Source organism: Tauraco erythrolophus, chromosome 18, assembly GCF_009769465.1.
Source record: "Tauraco erythrolophus isolate bTauEry1 chromosome 18, bTauEry1.pri, whole genome shotgun sequence".
Taxonomy (NCBI): domain Eukaryota; kingdom Metazoa; phylum Chordata; class Aves; order Musophagiformes; family Musophagidae; genus Tauraco; species Tauraco erythrolophus.
Genome location: NC_141482.1, coordinates 10,791,406 through 10,811,936, shown reverse-complemented (window position 1 = coordinate 10,811,936; position 20,531 = coordinate 10,791,406).

Sequence of the window (20,531 nt, the reverse complement as noted above, 5' to 3'; positions counted from 1 at the left end):
CACACACCACCCCACTCTGATGTTCCTGTCCCTTAGTCCCCTGTTCCCTCTCCACTCCTCTTGCTGTTGGCTGCCCTTTCACATCTCAGTCTAAAAAAATACAGTAGGAAGTTAGTTCACTCAGCTCCCGCTGTTTGCCAAAAAAACCCTCAGAGCCGAGTTAGCACATCATCCGCAGGCAATATGTTAAGGAATGTAAATTCTTCTGCCTGGCAGAGAGCACCATCCTTCCTCTTACTTCGTGCTGTGCTCAGCTGGATGCTCGTGCTTTAGAAGAGGAATGGAGCCCCATTAGAGGAAGTTTAGTAGTGTGGCCTGTAGCCATTTACACATACATCTCATATTAACAGAGATTTTGCCATAGACGTGAAGAGTTAGCATTGTCTATTAATGTAGATGTATGGGAGCCCCGAGCTGAAGTTTTCCTTCTTGTTTGTTTTTATTAGCTGTAGAATTAATCCTCAGCAGGTTTAATATCTGCCACCATAAACCCTCCAAAGATTTCAGATGGGAAAAATGTAACCTACTTGATGGTCTGTAAAGCTTTGATTAGTAAAACACCAGTGGTTTTGATCAGCAGCGCTGCAACCTGATCACGCCATTTTCCTGCAGAGCAAATTCTTGTAGTTACCAGTAAGAAACATGGGTGAGTCATGGGTGGAGTAACAGGAAATGTAAAAAGTAGTAACAGATATTATTTATTTCTTCAGTTTGCATAAAGTGACATGGCAGTAAGATTAGGTTGTGTTTTCCCTCCTCAGACAATCACAAGCACTAACATTCACTCTGCAACATCTTGCTTGAAATTTTTGAGTCACCTAATTCTTCACAAAGGATATAAACTTTTCAATTATATCAACCACCAGAACAGACTGCAAGGAACTTGCATCTTCCATTCGCATTTCATTAGAATATACGAATGCAGCTTGTTTTCTCACAATGTTTTGCTGTGTAGCTTTTGCAGAAACCATTCAGCAGCTGAACAAAGAAGTCATTGTCATATCTTGAGCAAAGACAATAACAGTAGAATTATGACAGGTTCCTTCATCTACCATTACTTTGCTGAGCAGAAAGTCTGACTTTTTTCAGAGTTTCTTTTTACTTTTTTCTTGGGATAAATGCAAGCACACACATGCAAAACACGAAGAACACGAGAACATGGACAGCTATCAATTAAACGAAGGGAAAACTTCAGACAAGGTCATCTTGAATATGTGAGTTGAAAAAAAAAAATCAATTTTGTGCATTAAATTCACAATGCATTTGAAACAGATATGTTTTCTGGCCTGCATGCATTTCAAATAGTTGTTCAAATGCTTCTATTTTCAGACACAAACAATGTTATTAAGCTTGCCCTGTTTCTTAGGATCTTTACGAATGTCACAAGATCTCCAATTTTGTTTGATTTTAATTATGATCTTTATGACTTCAGAATGATGTAATGAATGCTGGTCTTTGGCAACCTGAATGCAACAGAGGCATCATACAAACAGTTCCTGAAGAGCTTTTTTCTGTAGCTCAAAGTCAATATCATAACATGGGAGTTCCAGCTCTGAGATAATCTTATTTTCCTCAATAAAATTTCAGGAAGTCTTTTCGTGACTTCCAGGTTGAATCCTCAAATTGTTCTAATCTTGAATTCTCTTCCTTACTTAGTAGAGCTCCTCTCCAAAACCATACGAAGGAGCTCTAGGGAATGCTTTCTAGGAATCACTGCTTTGCTCAAGTATTTCAAGTCACTTGACCTTCAGCGTTCCAGCTGCACCTGAGGTGACCGAGAGCATTTCCAGGAAACCCAATGCTTGCTCAGCCATGCTGCTTGCAGCAAGTAAAATATTTATTTGCTTAATAGCTAACATTCTCCATGGCAATAATTATGCTGACAAGATTACATTCTGTTGTTAAATTGTGTATTGGCTTAATTAAAAAGAAATACTTTATTCCTAGTTCTTCTTCAGGTTGCACTTTAAGTAAAAGCCAGAATAAAATAACTCCCCTTGCCAAGGTGGCAGCAGTTTCATGAAGAAAGGGCTGTTTTGCTGTGCTATGATGAATATAGTTTTGCTCTATGGTCTCACTGGGAAGACACACAGATTAGGTTGCACTCAGTGCAGAACTATAAAAATATCTTCTGTTAAACGTTCAGAAATCCCATTAACAGAAACCATGAATCAGAGAAACATAAGGCTAGAGGAATAAGTAAAAAGACAAACACTTACACAGAGAATCTGTTTTTTCCTGTTATGACTGGTCACAGCTTCCTTAGTAACATTCCTTTCAAAGTGATTTATTGTGAAGCAACAACTGAAAGTGTTATTGATGCTTCTTTTTGAGGAACGGTTTCAAATAATCAAATTTGTTTTCTTTTTGACTAGTCATATTCTGCTTCTCTGACCCTCCATCTGAACAAACATCAAATTGGAAACGTTTTTATGGTAAAGTTCTTTATACTTTAGACAGTAAAAAAAATTGTTATCTTTTAAATTATACTGTTGAAGCATACACTCTGAAACAGTGATATGTGAGAAGAACAATCACGACAACAAACGTAGCAGAAAAATAAAATAGTCTAAAGGTCATCTGAAGAGAAATCAAACCTGAAATATATAACTCATATTAATGAAGACCATACAGATAGCACTGATCCTTCAATTGATTAATATCAGAAAAAAATATGGAAACTCATACACTAGGTCAATATTACACCTATTGATAGAGCAAATAAGAAAATGTACCTCCTCATTGCCTGTCTCTTAGTCACCCCTTATAGACATAGAAATCTTTACCTATAGGTAGAGATAGGAAAAGTATATGGGATTGAAAAAGAAAAAACCCACTAATCCTGTTTAGGCAAACAGGCAATGTAGAACACCAAGATAACACAGCATCATGGACTCATGGAGTGGTTTTATCACTTGCAGGAAAACCCCAGAATCAAACTGAAGCCCATCCTGCCAGCTGAGTTTAGCTGCAAATAAAACTTCTGATTTTAGGCTCAGAGGATTGAGTTTCAACGTTTACTAAGGACTGTTTTGTTTCAGGAAGTCCTGTTGCAGCCACATCCAATAGCTTTGTTCAAATTGTACTTATTTGAGAGAGAGAGAAAGAAATCAACTACTTTATACGGGTATTTTCTCCTTCCATGCAATACAGGGATAAAGTTTTTTTTAAAAAAAAATAAGTTTGCATGACAAAAATTGTTAAAAAAAAGAAAAAACAGTTTGATATGTACGGAAGTTCTTAGCTAACTCTAAAAAAGACTCTCTTTGAATTGCATAGCAAAAAAATTATTATGGTTCAATAAAAACTTAGCACATGTGAAGAGACTTTAGTTAAAAGTCTGCCAATATTTTTCAAAATACATTAAACCATGTTGGCGAAGAATCAATAACTGTTATTTCTCTTGCTTTCCGTTTATGGATGTTTAAAGATTCTGTCACAATGATGAGACCCTAAAGCAGCAATTTTTAATAAAGGAAACATACTTCCCTAGCAGGGTTTGGACTACATTCTCTTGGTATTTAAACATGTTAGGGATTGTTTATTTACAATTTCCAAGAATTCTTTTGATATTGAGTAATTGCCACTTTATGACATTACTCCTAAAGTATTAGGAATATCTGGAGAAGAAAGAGGGAGGGCTGATAACAGAGGTGTTAGCAGATAATTCTTCTTTCTTACATCTTCCAGTATCCAGTGCATTAGACTAGGTGGGACTGGAAACCCAGATGGCTCAAAAAGTGGATATAAGCAAATCATACTCCTCAGCTATGGATGGATGAGCAGGAAGGTGCAGATCTGCCCCATCAGCCAGGGAGAAGACTACCGGGAGTACCAAGCACGGTGAACGTTCCTTGCTTCAAGGCAAATGCCTTCGCTGGGTGCAACTACTGCCACTTTAGGAGACCGAGAAATATAGGCATTTCTTCCGTGACTACTGTGTATCCCTTTGTGTTTGGTGTTATGGAGAAAAAAAAAAAATGGCCAGAGCTCAACAGGATGCAGATTGATGTCCTGTAACCGAGTGATAGCCTTGCTTATATGAACGGCAAGGGAATGGGAAGAGACTGTAAACACTATGGTGAGAGGAAAAAAGAAGAATTCCAGTGTAGCTTTTGTTCTAAACCTATTGAGTCTTGATCAAGGAAACATAAGCGCTTGCCAGCACTTGCTATCCCACTTAACATGGGAGACATCTGTTCTAAGTATGTGGCGATGGCAGACAAAACATTGCTGTTTAACAATTTCAGCTCTCTCCATCCATCATTTCATTCATCTGTCATACAGAATTATTCATTATCAGTCTACCTAGCTCACGTGGTGTAGCTCCACTTATGCAGAGAGTTCATCGTTTACCAAGTTGTAGCCCAAAAACCATTAGTGGAGATGAAGAAAATAACATTTCCATACAGAAACAATAAGCCTTTACCTGTAATACCCATGGAGGAAAATTCACTTTGACAAGCTACTGCTTGAACTTTATGAGCGTCTTAAAGCATCTTGTAATCAAGCCTACAGAGCACTGTCTGCCTATTAACATGCTTCTGAAGGATAGTTTGTTGTTATTTTATTTCAAAGCCTTATTTCAGGACAGATTTGTCTTATCATGTTGATGATAACGAAGACTATCAGGATATGCCCATTAGAGCTCTTTGAAATCTGCTCATGAGCAGCTTCAGAAAGTTGTTTAGCATTTCACAGCAGCATTTTTTTTTTTTTAATTTCAGCACAAAGCAAAGACTTGCTGCCTCTTCCCCCCCTGCATGCATTCCTATATCACAGTGCTGTTAGTTATGAAGCACAGACTACAATGCCATTCAGGAAATCTCTGCATCATGCCAAGTCACTACATGCAGCAAAGACTGGCATTAAATAGCACAGTTAAATAATAAATGTGCACAGCTTTTGACTGGTTTCCTCTTATTTCTACCCCTGTACTTTCTTAACTCCCCTCTAATTATGCTGGCACTAAAAAGGGAGAAACCTGCTGTATCTTACACACCACCCCCCTCCCGTAAGGCAGGTCATTTCCTCAAGCAACTAGGAGAGACTGATCTGAGCTTCCAGTGACTGTGAAAGATGGGCTCAGGAGTCCAGAACAAGAGAGCTGACTGACTCTGAGTCTTTCTATTGCAACAAGGATTTTCTCTTGCTACGTCTTTAGAAAACAGTGGCTCTTTACACATCTGAGGACAGACCCTGTGTGCACAACCGTGCACACCAAGGAACAGCAGACAAGCTTTAATTTTACTTCCTGATGCCTCAGTCTGACATGCCTGAAAGGATGAATTGCATTAGATTCATGTTCTTTGATTCAGACTCAATTTGATTTCCACCAGAATGCCAATAAAGTGCTACTTTCAAACATTTCATTAGAAGAGCTAACGTCAAAAGTTTATAGCTCCCGCATATGTAAAACACTTTGGGATGCCATTTATCTGAAGGACAATCTATAGAGAGGGATAAGCTCTTTCTATTTCATGTTTTCCAGGAAGGCAATATCATTCCAGAGGCAGGATTGCTTTGGAAGCTAATTATGCATTCCTGCTGCAGGTTTAATAACAACAGCGTTTCAGAACACAGCAGCAGAGAAAAGCACAGATAGAATGAAGGGTCTGTCAGTGTTTTATGATAAAACACTATCTGCACAGGGTTACAGCATGGTCTAGGTAAAGCACTGTGATGTGAAAGAGAACAAGTCAGAGCTGGGAGAAAAATCATTTGACAGATATTTCAAAAAGTAACCCTATTTATCTGAACATCTTTCAAAGACAGACTAGGATACCAAAAGCGCTGCTTTACGTTTAGTTTTGCTGCTTTACTTGAGAAACAGTTCCTCTAATTCTGTATAGAATGTTTGCACTTAAATGATCCGGTTCCTTGATATATGATTAAATTGGATGTCCAACCTGAATCCCAGTTTGTAGAAGAAACTCATTTGAGCACATTTTTCAAAGTCCAAGAGAAAGGATTCATTTCATAATTAAGGCACAGGATGTGGATTTCTGATCTAGGCTGAACTGAAAGCCTCAACCTGATTACCTGGTCCTTACAAAAAGGAGAAAATGTCTTCTAACCCCAGGGGAAGCCAAAAAAAATGCTTAGCTGAAGAGGGGATGAGGATGTACCTGGAGCTGAGCAGTACTGCCATAAGAGGTGGAAATCAGCTCCTCTGTGTTTCCCTCCACCTTGAAAAGCCCATTTCTGGACAGAAGCTTGTGTTTTGGCTGCAGAGGGTATTAGATGAAAGTTAAAACTATGCAGCTACTTTATTTATTTATTTAAAACACAAATATTCAGAAACACAATAAACCAAAGCTTATGAATACTTCAGCTGTTAAAGAGTGAGTGTTCCCTGGAAGCTTAAAACCCACCTTGTTCACAGATTGCAGGAGTCAGAATTAGCAATTTGATGTTTCAGCAAGTTGACCGCAAAAGCTTTTGATTTTTGTTGTACTCCCCCCTCTCCTCCAAAAATCCCTTAGCTTAAAATGTCTTCTAGAGTTTAAAAAGAAACCCACCTGTTTTGTCTTAAAAGCAAAACATTCACTCTTTTCCACTATGCAGAGAGAAAAGTTCAGAAAACTCCTGTGGGTCAAATGTCAGCTCTCTTTGGCTTTTCTTCTCTTGCTTTAAGTTCTCCAAACAGTGATCAATATTTGCTGTAAAACCCAGTCCAGAGTAGGTGAGTTAAGGATGGAGTTTCATTAATTGAATCCCTCTGTGTCCCTTCTTGCTTATTTGTTCAGATCAAATCTTTTAAGGCTCAGCTAGCCTCAGTTTTGTGTGTGTTTGTATTAAGGATCACATAACTTTGTGCTCTCCACAGAAATAAGAATGACATTCCTAATTAGCACTGCAAGTAATCACATTAAGTTAGAAGATGCCTCTTACTCATCTGTTTACCAGCTGATCTTTGATGACCCAGCTTGAACAGTGGCATAGACGGTCAGGAAAATCTTCAAGGTTCAGAGGGGAAAAAGCTTGGGACAGTGTACTTGATCAATGTCAAGAGATGGTCATTATTGCTCTGTAGATTTATTGCTTAGGTCAAAGCAAATTACTTTCTCTCTTCAAGCTTTGCCTGGCTACTTTTTTAATCTCTACCTTTCTCTCTTTCTACTGCCCCTTCCGCTATTTTGCAGAGTGGCTGCAGGCTCACACGGGGCACAGGGAGACTTTCTGGTCAATGGAAAGCCTGAATTTTTGGCAAAACCTCTACTAGAAATCAGGATAAACACACCTCCATTCTATGAAATTATTCTGCATTCTCCAGAGACGCACAAACTCATACCTAAAAATAAAGAGCCATTTGTTTTGCTCGTGCTAGTTCAGTGGCATAAATGTGATTATTTGCAGGTGATAAAGCCCATGTCTGACACAGCAGCTTTTGTTTATTTATTTATATAAGCACAGTACCACATTGCCCAGAAAAAACATCCAGTAAAAATGCAAGGCAAAAGGATTTTTATAAGGCAGTTGTACCAAAATATAACTAAACCCATACAATTACAAGGCACATCTTGAAGTGTTTCACAGGAAAAGACTGCTCACAGCTAAGGCACTAAACACCAGTCATCTCTTTGCAAAAACCTACAGCTACTACTGCACTGCAAAATTCAGGCTGAAGGGAAAAGCCTTTCTTGTTTCCAGGTTCAAAGAAACAACTTTCCCACCACCCCTCTTTACTTTTATAAATATACACGTAGATATCCATGGAATGAAGAAATCTGGAGAGTATTACAATAGCAAAAGAGAGCAAGCCTTTCAAAACAAAGATATGTTTTGTTCAACCTGAGGGAACAGAGTACAGAAAACACACATTTGAGTGTAGCTTTCTTCTTACTTGAGAATTTTCTACAATTATTCAAATTAATAAATCCCATTACTTGTCACAGGGTGGCCTTTTTCCCCATGAACACCTGGGAGCATTCACACAGCGGACAGTCCTGCCTATAAGTCTCCAACTTAACTCGCAGCACCACTACTGCGAGGTTCCAACTTCTCTTCTAGAGATGAGATTGTACAAAACATCTACTGAATTCAGTGGGAGAGACAAAAACCTATTAGAAAAAAAAAAGGTGAAACATCAAATCCAAGTGTCAATTGAAAGAATAAGCTAAAGGATAGCAGAAAAGTGCTTAAAGGCATACAGTCTGTACTTTGAAACACAAACAGTAACATCACCAGTCAGGCTTTCAAAAATCATGGGGACTAGACCAGTTTGCCTGCGTGTCCAACTTTGCCAATGATGTGTTGTAAATGTAATATCAGAAACTTTTTGCCTTGTAAGAAAGTCTTTATGTCAGGCAGGCAACACAAAATGTAAAGAAACCTCATAAGAATCTTCTAAATGCCATCATCAGAAAAACAGAATTAACCTGTTTCAGAGAGTTTTTCTACTAAGTTGTGATGAACACCAAAATCTTCCAGGTGTTTTTCTTTTTCCAAAATTTTGAGGTTTACAACTTATTTCCATTAACAGTTTATAGAGATACTGTAAACATAGAACTCTAAAGAAGAGCTTTTCAGAACCACTATTCTCCAAAGAGCAGCTTTTACAGACAAATGTGAAATTTCTCTGTATTCATTCAAGTTGAGTGCAACAGAAAACCAAGCACAGATGATGGTAAACAATAAACTAAAATTATACAGGCAAGACAAATGCTCTATTAACTCAAAATTCCCTCTGTAGGCTTATAATATAGAAATACGTTTTATAAATACAATATTCATACTGAAAGGAGAAGGGATTTCATCTTCATTACAAAGGCAAAGTATTCATATCACCCATCCGTGTCTTTCTTAGGGTGCCACCTCTCTAATCAGCACATCTAGATGGTGGTGCAGAGCACCATACCTCATCTACGTGCTTGAAGTCCTCTGCATGCATGACTGCCTCACCTTTGACTTCAGAGCAGACTGTTCAGCGGGATAAGGGAAGTGGCTCCAGTTGTAAACTGTGGATATCATGGTTTCCCAGTCTTACACTAGTCACAAAAACAAGGTCAAACAGAATCAGTAATACAAAATGTGTGCGAACAGAGACAAAGTAATGGCAGAAGAGTACCTAATTTCTTGTTTGACCAAATATTAGAAACGATATGCTCATCTCAGGGATCCTGCACCTTTACATTAAGAGCTAGTGTCCCAAGTTTGCTTTATCATATAGATAGGAGATTTTAAAAATAAATAGAGAAACCAGATTTGATTCACTATGTATTCCAAATTTACAACGTTTCAGGTTTTCAGAAGTTGTTGTGAGCCATATTTACAATTCACTGGCGACTTAGATTGACTCTTGAGTCAGACTGAATTGGTATACATACTGCGTACATTTTGGGGAGATTTTGACAGAGGTTTATAGCTCAGTAAAGTGAAATTTAAGGCAAAAAGCATAAGAAGTAGATTTATTTAAAATGCGAATAAAGTGTAAACTGGCATGAAACAGATCTAAGTCTAGAAACTTTAATAGTGTCCTGCTGATATTGAGGAATAAACATGTAGTGTATAATATTATGCATTTATTCTATAGGCAGGTTGGCTGTGTTACTAAATGCAAAATGCTAATTTTCAGGCACTTATATGTTGACAATCACAAAATTACAAAAAAAGCACAGTAGGAATTCTCTGCTATTCTAATATATTGTAAAATATGATGGAGTTATTTGAATTGCACAGGAGGCTGGGGACTAATAAAATGAGCTTGCAACTAGATTGTATAATGAAGTCCACAGAGGTTGAGCAGACGTTCAGAAAACTATATTAACATTAAAAAAAAATTCATTAGGAAGGCAAGGCCTTAATTCTAGCCGTAACTTTCAGATTTTAAAATGCATGTTATTTTGCAAAGTAAGAGTCAACTTTTCTAAAGAGCTTCAACAGAAAGTAGAAAAGAACATGTCTGATAAGAAGAGAGTTTACTTCTTTTTACCATGCCGAAAAATGAGATCTTAGAAATAAAAGAGGAAAATTGTTATTTCATAATGCCTTTTACGATTGCAGAGCATCAGGAAAACATACTTTTAGTTATTGTAGTATTTCTATTTGATTGCAGTGCTTATAAAATGCCAATGAACAAATTGATTTCTAATCATGAGAGTAGGAAGATTCTGCAACAGCTTTCAGGCAGAATTAGTGGAGATAGGAAACTCAACTGAGTTTTTGAAACCGATCATATTTTTATGAACAAGATTTCTTTACATGACAGGGAAATTTCTGATCATGCAGAGGTTGTTTTTGGTGCAACATGCACAAGCTATTTTTCCCCTTCTCCGAGTTCAGTTTTCTGAAAGTTTATTATACCTATTTTATTAATTTATACAAGCAGATAGCACAATGGAATACAAAAGGAAAGAAGGCAACTACTGGTGCACACGACTGCACACCCACCAACCCACAAGTCAGCAACATTTCTGAAACAGCAGCTTCATTGTCAGAAATACCTGGAAAAAGGAACGAAACCAAAACTGCACAAACAATACAATTTGAGCAGCTCAAGCAACAATATTCCCACTATGAATTGGAAAGTCTCAAAGCTTAAAGTGCACAGCTAGGATTTGGTTTTGGTACATTATCAAGATAAAGGCAAACTCCACAGAACTGGATGAAAAGCACCCACAGGGCTTGCTACATATTTTGGTTCTGGCCAGCTTAATCATGCATTTATTTGTCTAACTTATTATTTCCTAAGCTCATTCTATTGTGATACCATTCCCCCCTCCACAGGGAAAAAAAAAAAAAAAAACAAAACAACCAAACAAGAAAAATAAAAAGGAGGAGAACACTATCAGTGCTCTTTCCCTCCCTCAAACTCACAGTTTTGTCCCCAGCAAGCAGAACACCGCACGCTTCCAAGGGAAGTAGTTGTGTAAGCAGCAAAAGAGGGAACACAGGCCCCCATAAGTGTTTTGGCCAACTCATCCAGGTTCCCCTAATCACTCCTGATGCAGCACAGTCCCTCTCCACAATCTAATACTCACAAGCCAGCCCTGACTATTATGCTTCTCAGCCCATCTAGAATACTTCCAGGTGACTTCATTAAGCAGACATCATTAAATAGCACTTTAATTACCAGCCTGATTAAGACAACAGTATGCCCAGCTTTTGAGCTAGAGAATTGTAAATAAAACAAAGAAACACTTAGCATTGACAATACTTACAGCCTCTTTTGTTCTCAGCCCATTAATCACCATCTCAGGTTAGAGAGTTTAAGAACAATTTGGCAAGACTATAACTTCAATAAAGCTTAAGAAAAAAAAAACTGTTTCTTTTTTAAAATGTATAGATATGCCTTCAGCTATACTTCAGAAATGGTTTAGAATTCATTTCTAAGCCAGAAACTGTAACAATACATCTTATTATTAAATGTGAAACACAGGGATCCTGCTGCCAAATAAATCTCCAGTAGTACAAAGTCCTCCAGGACTGTCTTCTGTTCCACCTCCAAGTTTTTTCATCACATGCTGCCTACGGCCCAATTCCTGCAGTAACTTTGCCCACCTCCAGAGTCCCTCTCCTCCGCCTCCTTCCTTCTACTCCTATTGTTCGGTTATTTGTTAAATCATTTTTGTCAAGATAATTGGACTTTCCAGAGCGTGATGCGCCGATTTAAGGTGAAAGGGACATATTTACTTTCTCACACAGAGCCTGTGAATCAATTTCCCTCCTGGCAGCCTCCCTCTAATAAAAATATTTTTCTCTCTTTTTACTTAAAAGCTCATAAATACCACTTTGGCAGAGAAAGTCTCTAACCTTTGTGCCTCACTGCTGCACCTTTGTGAGTGACAAAATGAACTCACCAAAGGTACAGACTTCAGAAAGATGAATTGTGTATTTAAACAAGTTTGCCTTCAGCATTCCCTTCCCTGTTTTGTCTTCTGCAGAGCATACCTGTTGCTCTTGCGTCTGCACCCCTTCCTTGTGCCCAGGGCAGTTTTGAACTGAGATGCAAACCCCAGAAGCAAAAGTTTTTTTCTTCCTCCTAAACACAGAACACAAATAGCTGCTAATGGCAACGTATATTATTTTCTGCTCTCGGCTGTTGGAAAGTTTATGACCAATGTTATCAGAACTGGGTGGATATCTGGAGAAGCAAAGCTTTTCTATGGCACCCATTGCACTGCAGAACGTCCTAGTGAATGGATTAAATGCACTTCTTCCACCTTTGTTTCTTTGGTGCCCCTTGTTTCATTTCAGAGTTATAAAGAAGGAAGTATAACATGCTTATCTTTTCCTAAGGTATTACAACATTTCAAAAATGGTGAACTCATTTAACATTAATTTTGTACTGGGACCTAAAAAACTCCTTGTTTCTGAGACATCTAAAGAAGCTTTTCCTTTACTTTTTCGTAGGGAGAAGGGAGAGCAAGAGCAAGCGGACAGCTGTGGGTTACAAGGAACTCATGTCTTAGAACCTGCTAAAGCAAAGTCCCATGTGGACATATATTTTCCTGGATATTTAATCACCTAAATGCACCTCTGACCCTACTTCACCCTTTCTCCTAAAAGCTCACATTTGCACACAGAGACACATGCAAATTCATCTTGTCTCACACTGTCAGGTGCCACAGGCTCCCTTGTAAAAGCGTTGCCTCCTTAGCTTGCATGACATGGATTCCAATTTTAGCTTTAGAAGACCCTTCATTTTTAAGAATTCCCTTGGAGTTTTCCAAAGCTAAGCTGGAAAAGGCCCAGAGAAACTCGTTCATACTTTGAAGTTAGTCCTTCCTTTTGAGCATGACAGTGAATTGAAGACCTCCGGAGGTGCCTTCTGACCTGAGTGTTTCTATGTTCAGTCTGCTGTAGATGTCCAAGGGGATTCTCCCACATAGAAGCAACAGGCACCATCTGGCACTGACTGCATTTGCATCAATGTTCCAAAACAAATGAGTATTTGTTAAGTAATTGGAATTGGATCTGTGTGCTGGGAGTGTGAACGCTAGTGTGAGGTACCTGGGAATTGCTGGCTATTAATTTGCATTGGAAAGTGATGTTTCCCATTCTTGTAAAAGCTAAGTAATCCTCACTTTTACAAGTATGAGTAAGTAATCCTGCAAGTAACTATAAAACAAATATATAAAAAATTACTAATAGATTGTTTTAAGTGCACTTTCTTTACTTCACTGACAAACCAGGCAGACCAATAAGTTTTCCTTTCCCAGATATTTGATTTTGTACATGCACACAAACAGACATATATCTTTATTTCAGCTTGCAAATATCAAGCACTTCATTTTTCTATGTGAGTGTCTCAGCATGTTGCTAGATCAATAAATATCTTATTCAGAAGTTTTGTCCATGCAGGTGTGTTTTTTTTCACAAACAACAGAGACGCATTCCTGTATGAAAGCAAGTTATATTCATTCTATTCCCCTAGCAGGTTATTTTTATAAGACAGTTTGTCTTTGGTGTTAAGGCTGTGCCTGAAAGTCTCCACCCTCCCTTCGCTGATTAAAATCTTGTGTTGCAATTAGGTTGTGTTCACTTCCAATAGGGTGTATAAAATGAAGAAAGCTTGTAGCTCCCTTAGTTTGTTTTGCACAAGAGTGGAACGTTTACAGTAATGCTCTGCAGTGCCTCCTGCTGCAGTACTTCTGGGCAAATAACTTCAGCTGCCATCAGGGTGGCTTACTGATACCCATGAGCACCTTTAGCTTCAGTAATCATTCAGCTATTAGGCTTGTTTCACTTACCAGAGTTCAAAGCTCAAAATTGAGACAAACTCCTCATGCCTGAAACTTCTCTAGAAATGAAAGAAGGATATAAAGTAGTTTCTTTCTTTGCATAGTACTGTATTCCAGAAATCTGAATTTTTATCTGCCAGAACATTTCTACTCTTTGATGATTCTCAGGTAGACATGTTTCTCAAGATAGGCTTTTCTGAAATTATTATTTTTTGTATTCTTTATGGAAGGAAAACAATCCTTCATTCTTTTTCTATTTAAAGATCAATAGATTGATGACGGGTGGCTTTACAGTGATACTTGCCTGAACAGTACCACAAGTAGTTAAGGATTGTAAGTGACATAAAAGCTCAAAAAAAACCCTAGTTTAAATAAACTAGAACAACTTTTACAATTAGCAAAGAGAACGGAGAGGTTGCAGAGCATCTCGTTAGTTTTTCCCCAAATAAAACCAAAGTGAACAACAAAAAGTCCACTTGGTGACAGGGAGGTGGCATTAATTGCAAGAGGAAGTGATTCTAAGGTTATGTGCCAAAAAAAAAGCACTGAAGCCCCAAATTAACCGAGATTAAGCCACCGACCCTGATAAAATTTGTTTTTTATTGACACTACACAGAGGTCAAGGGTGTAACAACCACCTTATTAGCACGGATGCGCAGTCCTTTCGTAAGTCTGTATCACAGCCATAACGCTAGGAAGATGTACAAGTTCAGGCTGTTAATTATCAATTCACCAGAAGCAGAAACAAAACCTAATTTGGAATGAGACACGTCATTGCTGTCAGTGACCTTTTCTGGTTTAATTACAAGTCCCTGCCTTGGCTTCTTCATGGAATTCCTGCTATATTTTTCATGTATTTAACTCCGAGATCTTTAAAATGTTTGCTGCCGTAGATAGTTCAAGCTAAAAAAATTAATATGCTTCACAAGAAGCACCTTCCTTGTTTATTCTAAGCAGAGTACAGAGAAAACAACATTGCCACAAAAATGGCATAAATGCCATAAAATTGGCATTTTTACCTCTAAAGGTACAATACCATTCAGCCTGTGCCAAACTTCCTTTTATGTAAGTGGAAGTTTTAAAGCTTAAGAAAGGTAGTTTAGAGGAGAAAAGAATCAAGACGTTCATCTACTGTAAGTTTTTTCTATGTTCTGTCCTTTGTTTTTCACTTTCACTGTGTGTGAATCACATAGGGCACATAACTGTCAAAACTCCTGATTTTGGAGGGGAAAATTTTTATCAATTATATCTTGGCTCTTTCTACGTAGTGAAGTTGAATCAAAACACATAATGAATTGAAAGCATTGAAACACATCAGAAAATTTCCTCTGAGTTGTAACGCTTTTTAAGAGAAAAATTAATAAAACAAACAATAAAGTCTCATAAAAATGTTTTAAGTATGAGGAAATGAAAGAACAGAGAGTGGTTTGATAAATGCTCCCAAATGTGCTCAAAAATATTTTCTTTGCAAAGTCTGTGCAAATTTTACATTTGTTTCAGAAATAAAAAAAAAAAATAGTTTGGCTTATCCAGTGGCAAAAACACACGGAGTTTTTCAACACTGATCATTTTTTTAAAAGTAAATAAAGGAAAAATGTGACATGCTAAAAATCTAAGCAGCAAGCAATACCATAACATGGTTTTGACTAAATCTCTGCTATTATGACTCTTTAAATGCATTCACAAAATTAGCTGTGATTATGCACCACAGAATGAAATTTTGATTTATAGAGTAGAACCAATTCAGTGTAGGGCCAGATTTTGAAAATAGGTTAGTCTGCAGGAATTTTGAAGCTTTACAGTAAACGTTTGCCAAAGAGAGTCCTTGGATATACAATATATCCATTTTAATGTCTCCCTCTTCATAATAAACTGACTGTGAAACTGCAGCACAATAGCCATTGGCTAAGAGTACTGCTGTGAACCTGAAGTGATCAACATGTATATTGTGACTAAGAATAAGAGCAAATTTCAAAAATAACATCTAGATTTAAAGCCAGCAGTCCCAGTTAAACAGCTTTTAATATTATTCCAGGTCTGCACATTTGAAAATTATTATATAAATTATGTACTAGTGGGAATATGAAAAATATTATTTATTGGTGCCTGGTATTAAGTAAAAAATTATTTCAGTAACTGAAGCCCTCAGGCTTCCATTGGCATGATACATCTCGTTGCTCAGCCAAGTTATGATACAAACTGAAGCTATTTTTTCTCTTTGAAGTAAAATGCTCATGAAATCAAAACTGCACTATTTCCTCCAAAGCCTGAACTAAGTAAACATCTTGTTTAAAAAAGTCCCATCTTTGGCATTCTGTCATTGTTGTATATTCTCTGATGGTATTTGAAGATCTTCCTTCAGTAGGTGGAAACAGACGTGTTTTCTGACTTTGTAATTACTTTTTTAGCCATTAGAGGCTTCTGACTTTTAGACAGCAGCTCAGTAATTAGCAACAGGCTTGCTGTCAGCTCCGGTGCCAAGGCAGCAGTGGGAGATGCACCACCACCTGCAGCACCTCTACAATACAAGAAGTGTGGCGAGATGGGGGCCAGCCAGGCATGGTCTGATCTGGATGCACTGGGTTGGCAGCAGGAAGGCATCCTCAGAGCTCCTGGGCTTGTGAAATATGGTGATTGTCAGCACCAGCAATGGTACTGGCTTGTCTGATTTCCTACACAGCCTTCCATCATTAAGGAATGTATTATAATTTTACTAAAGCCTTCAGCACAGGGAATCTGCCCCCTACACGGCATTTGTCAGTTCAGTTATTAGCATCGTATTATTTGGCATTTCAATGTGGAGGTAAAATTTATTTCACTGGTTATGGATTTCAACATTTTGATAATATTTTTGAGTTCTTAGTGTTTGCGTATATTCGAGGAAAGACAATACCAGTCAGCTGAAATGGAAATTACATCTACTAACAACCTTATATTTTAACACAATGATACCAGATTTCTGCACAATGACATTCCCTCTTCTTCCCACTAAGCAGCCTAACCATAAGCCATTCTTCCTTTTTTTTTTTTTTTTTTTTTCTCTGTACCTCAGAGCCAGATGTGTAACAGTTTCAAATGCCAGTGGTGTATAGGACATAAGAATGGTGAAACTACCAGCAGGTCCAGGAAACACTCAGCACAGTGTTAGAGCAGCTTTCTCCACTACATCATCAATATACACTGGCATTGAGGAAAAGCCAGAGCATGGAACAGAAAAATTGGGCTGAAGTCTTTATTGGTGTAAAAGCACACAGTATTATTAACAGAGATAGTGATATAAGCAACCAGGGTATGACCCAGAGTATGTACCACAGTAGCTCAAACATGCTTTTCCTAAAGATGTAACCATTTAAATCCAGCTTTGGAACAGTACTATGATACGCCAGGGACAGACTAGGGAAACTTAGACCAAGTCACCTGCCTACTCTGAAGGAGATCTCAAAAAGAGATGTACCCACACATGAGTACGTGTCCCCAGGAGCTGCTCCACAGTCAGGTCTGTCCCACAGAGCAGCTTCTCAGCAGTTAATGCCAGAATAACAGAAATCCGATCACACGATACAACAAACATACCGAGCATCAGTTTCAGAAAAACTGAATCCTGCGTCAGTTTTGTGAAGTAACCAGTCTCATTCCCATCTAATCTCTCTGCACTCCTGACTGATGAGGAATGTGAATGTGGATGCACTTTCAACTTTGTTGATATATTTGCTTTGAGCAAAATCAAAATGGCTAAGAAAACCAGCTACCTTCAAAACCGGAAGGATAGAATACATGTCTGGAGATACAGGAGGAAAAAAGCCCAGCTTCTCACAAATATTTGCTAATAATGCCAATGGCTTTGTGCTCCCTTGGTGAGCTCAAAAAACACAAGTAAACTCAACATCATCAACCCGAGCTAGACTAAATCAATACTGGTAAATATTCTCTGAAGGTTGCTTTCCCATTCCTGCTATGGCAAAACATAATGCATTTGACAAAAAAACACCCCAAGAAATATCAAGCTAAATGGCATTTTTATCCAACTATAGTCCCACTTAAAACACTGAAGATAAAATGCTTAGCGTTTCAGACAGAGGAGGTGGAAGCACAAGTATCAGCTGGTTTCAGCTTTGTTTCTTGCCTGGAGCAAGGTAACTGCTTCTCCAAGCATGGAAACTGAGGCATCAGGTGGAGTGACCGGCATGATTTCTAGCCCTGTTCTGTATGGATTCAGCTGGCTTAATCCACCCGGCTCGGGAAAACCAAAGTGTCTGGATGGAGTTTTAACTTCCATGCCTGAGAAGGGGACAATGGACAAAACCAGCTGCTTGCAGGTGAATTTGTGTGGCAGTTGCCTGGCAACTCACAGCAGGAAAGAATTTAAACCCAGCATTAGCAGCTCATTTTAGAGGAGATGAAACTATGCCAGGAGTTTTTATCTGTAGGAACAATGGAAAATAGCTTCTTTGTAAAAACAGTACGTGAAGAATATATCTAAAATATGTCTCTGTCCAAAGGGAGCCATAATGGGACTTAAAATATGCAACAGAATATGAAACTCAAACACTAATATGAACTCCCTGACATTTGACTACAGGTTCTGAATTCCCCAAGTCACGCAAATAAGGTATTGTTCAAATACCACATAAATTTTGTAATTAAAAAGACCAGTGTAACCCAGAGGGAAAAGGCTATTGATAAGACAAAGGTATGTTGAGGCAGCGTACGAGTCTTCTGAGTGGAGTCTCGTCCACACTGGTCTCAAAAGGCAGCAAATAAGCACAAACTACTCTTCTTTACACTCCAAAAGGCTATATAGAATTATTAGCTGTAGATGAACTGAGCTAGAGATGGTAAATATTTTCAGTGATAATTTTAAATAAGAATTCGATTTCTGAGAAAAAAAACAAACAACCAACACTAAAAACATTGATTTTTTTTCCCCCCTCTCATTTGTATTTTCTACTGGAGAAAAAAAAAATAATACCAATGACACACGAAGAATAAATTAAAGGTTTCATTTCAGGACTATTTTAACCCAAGTCAGAATATTTCTTTTCACTGAATTGATCTGGACAGCTTTGTTTTCAATCTGCTTTAATTGAAAATATGAAAATGAAATATTACATTTTTCTCATAAATAATTCCAAATTGCTGGTCCACAGAAGATTGGAAGGTTTCCGTTTTCTTGTTCTGACTGTGAACAAAACAAATATTTCTATGATGTAAATGTCAGGTTTCATTTAAATCAAAATATATCCTGAACAGCTGCAAAACCATTACAAAAAACTTCAAAGTAGCAGACTCATGATTTTAGCTTTTTCCTAACTCACCATTGATTTTCTGTATAGCTTTTGGCATATTACCAAGGGGCTGAATTTTAAAAAGGTGGCTGTCATTAGGCATGCAAGATTTAAATTTTCGCCAGAGTGGCTGGTTAGTCACCAACTCTCCCCCTGCAAAATTTCATAAATACTGTATGTCATTAAAAGTGTCAAATTCCAAAGTCCTTCAGTTAGTGGCTGCTTTTGGTACTGTACTCATTGAACGCTGTGCTTTAGTTTACCCATTGGGATGCTCAGGTGTAATTAACTGTAAATTATCAGTGAATAAAAGATGCTGTATAAATGCAACATAATTCATAAAAATAACTCTCACTGACCCTTCTTTGAACCAAGACATGTCCTCCATGAAAAGCACCTTTCAGAACACGAGGCTGTGGGAAGACTGATGCTAGAATGGTGCAACGGTTGACATTAACTTGTCCGGCACTAGGATGAAACACCATGTCATCTACCACATTCAAAAGAGAATTTAAAAAAATCTCATGGGGTCTATGTAATATTCAGTAGTTTTCTGAAGGAGGGAAATAAGTTAATGTCTGTCTTGAATAAAGTGCAAATTACATAGCTGGATCTGGTTCTGCAGCTGTCAAGAAGATAGTACTGCTAGGAACAACAGTCCTCAATATTTGCAGAATTCTAGGAAAAAAATATTTAAAAATAAAAGACATTATGGTGTCACACTTTTATTTTGCAAAATAAATTGGAAAGACAATATACAAGCCACGAGAAAAATGAATGAATAGATGTATTTATATTTTAAAACGTGGAATGGAATAGTAGCCTTTTTCTGAACTCCGCAAAAGCATAAGATTATAAATGCAATAACCTAAGAAGAACTTTCCAAGATAATTTTTTTCACATATGCCTTTGACATTCTTCTTTGCTAACATCTTCCAAACAAGCAAGGTCCCCTCACAGGTTGCTAGTTCAGGTTAATTAAGATTGCACATCAATCAAAGGAGGACAAAAAGGGGAAAAAAAAGACAGGAATAGCCAGAACCGTTCTGGTTATGATACTGACAGAAACCACTACGACCAAAAATTAGCTGATCTAATTCAAATATTACTCTACATAGAACTGAATTACATCAAAATGCTAGGCTGAGCAAGGGCATACTGTCAGACAGGGCAAATGACAAACACGCTGGGACTGTAGATAGGAGTAGAAAGAGCATCACAACACACGTTTCTGCTGGTTAGTAACGTGATAACACTTCTCTTCCAAGGCAAATCCAAAGAGAAGATACTCAGCAGCATTTTCCCTCTTGAGAACATGATCATCTATTTTGAGACAAAATGTGGCTTTTATACTATGCAAATGCAAAATATGACTATACCAGGGTTCCTTCCAATGGGGAGCAGATATGGAGTTTTATGCACACATCTAAAGTCAAGATAAATAGTGAAGATCAAAACAGGGAGAATAAACTCTTAAATTCAGCCTCTTTGAGTGTGTGGACATTCAGGAAGGAAGCTGGAGATGTGTCAGTGTAAAGAATTACATTTCTAGCAAAACACC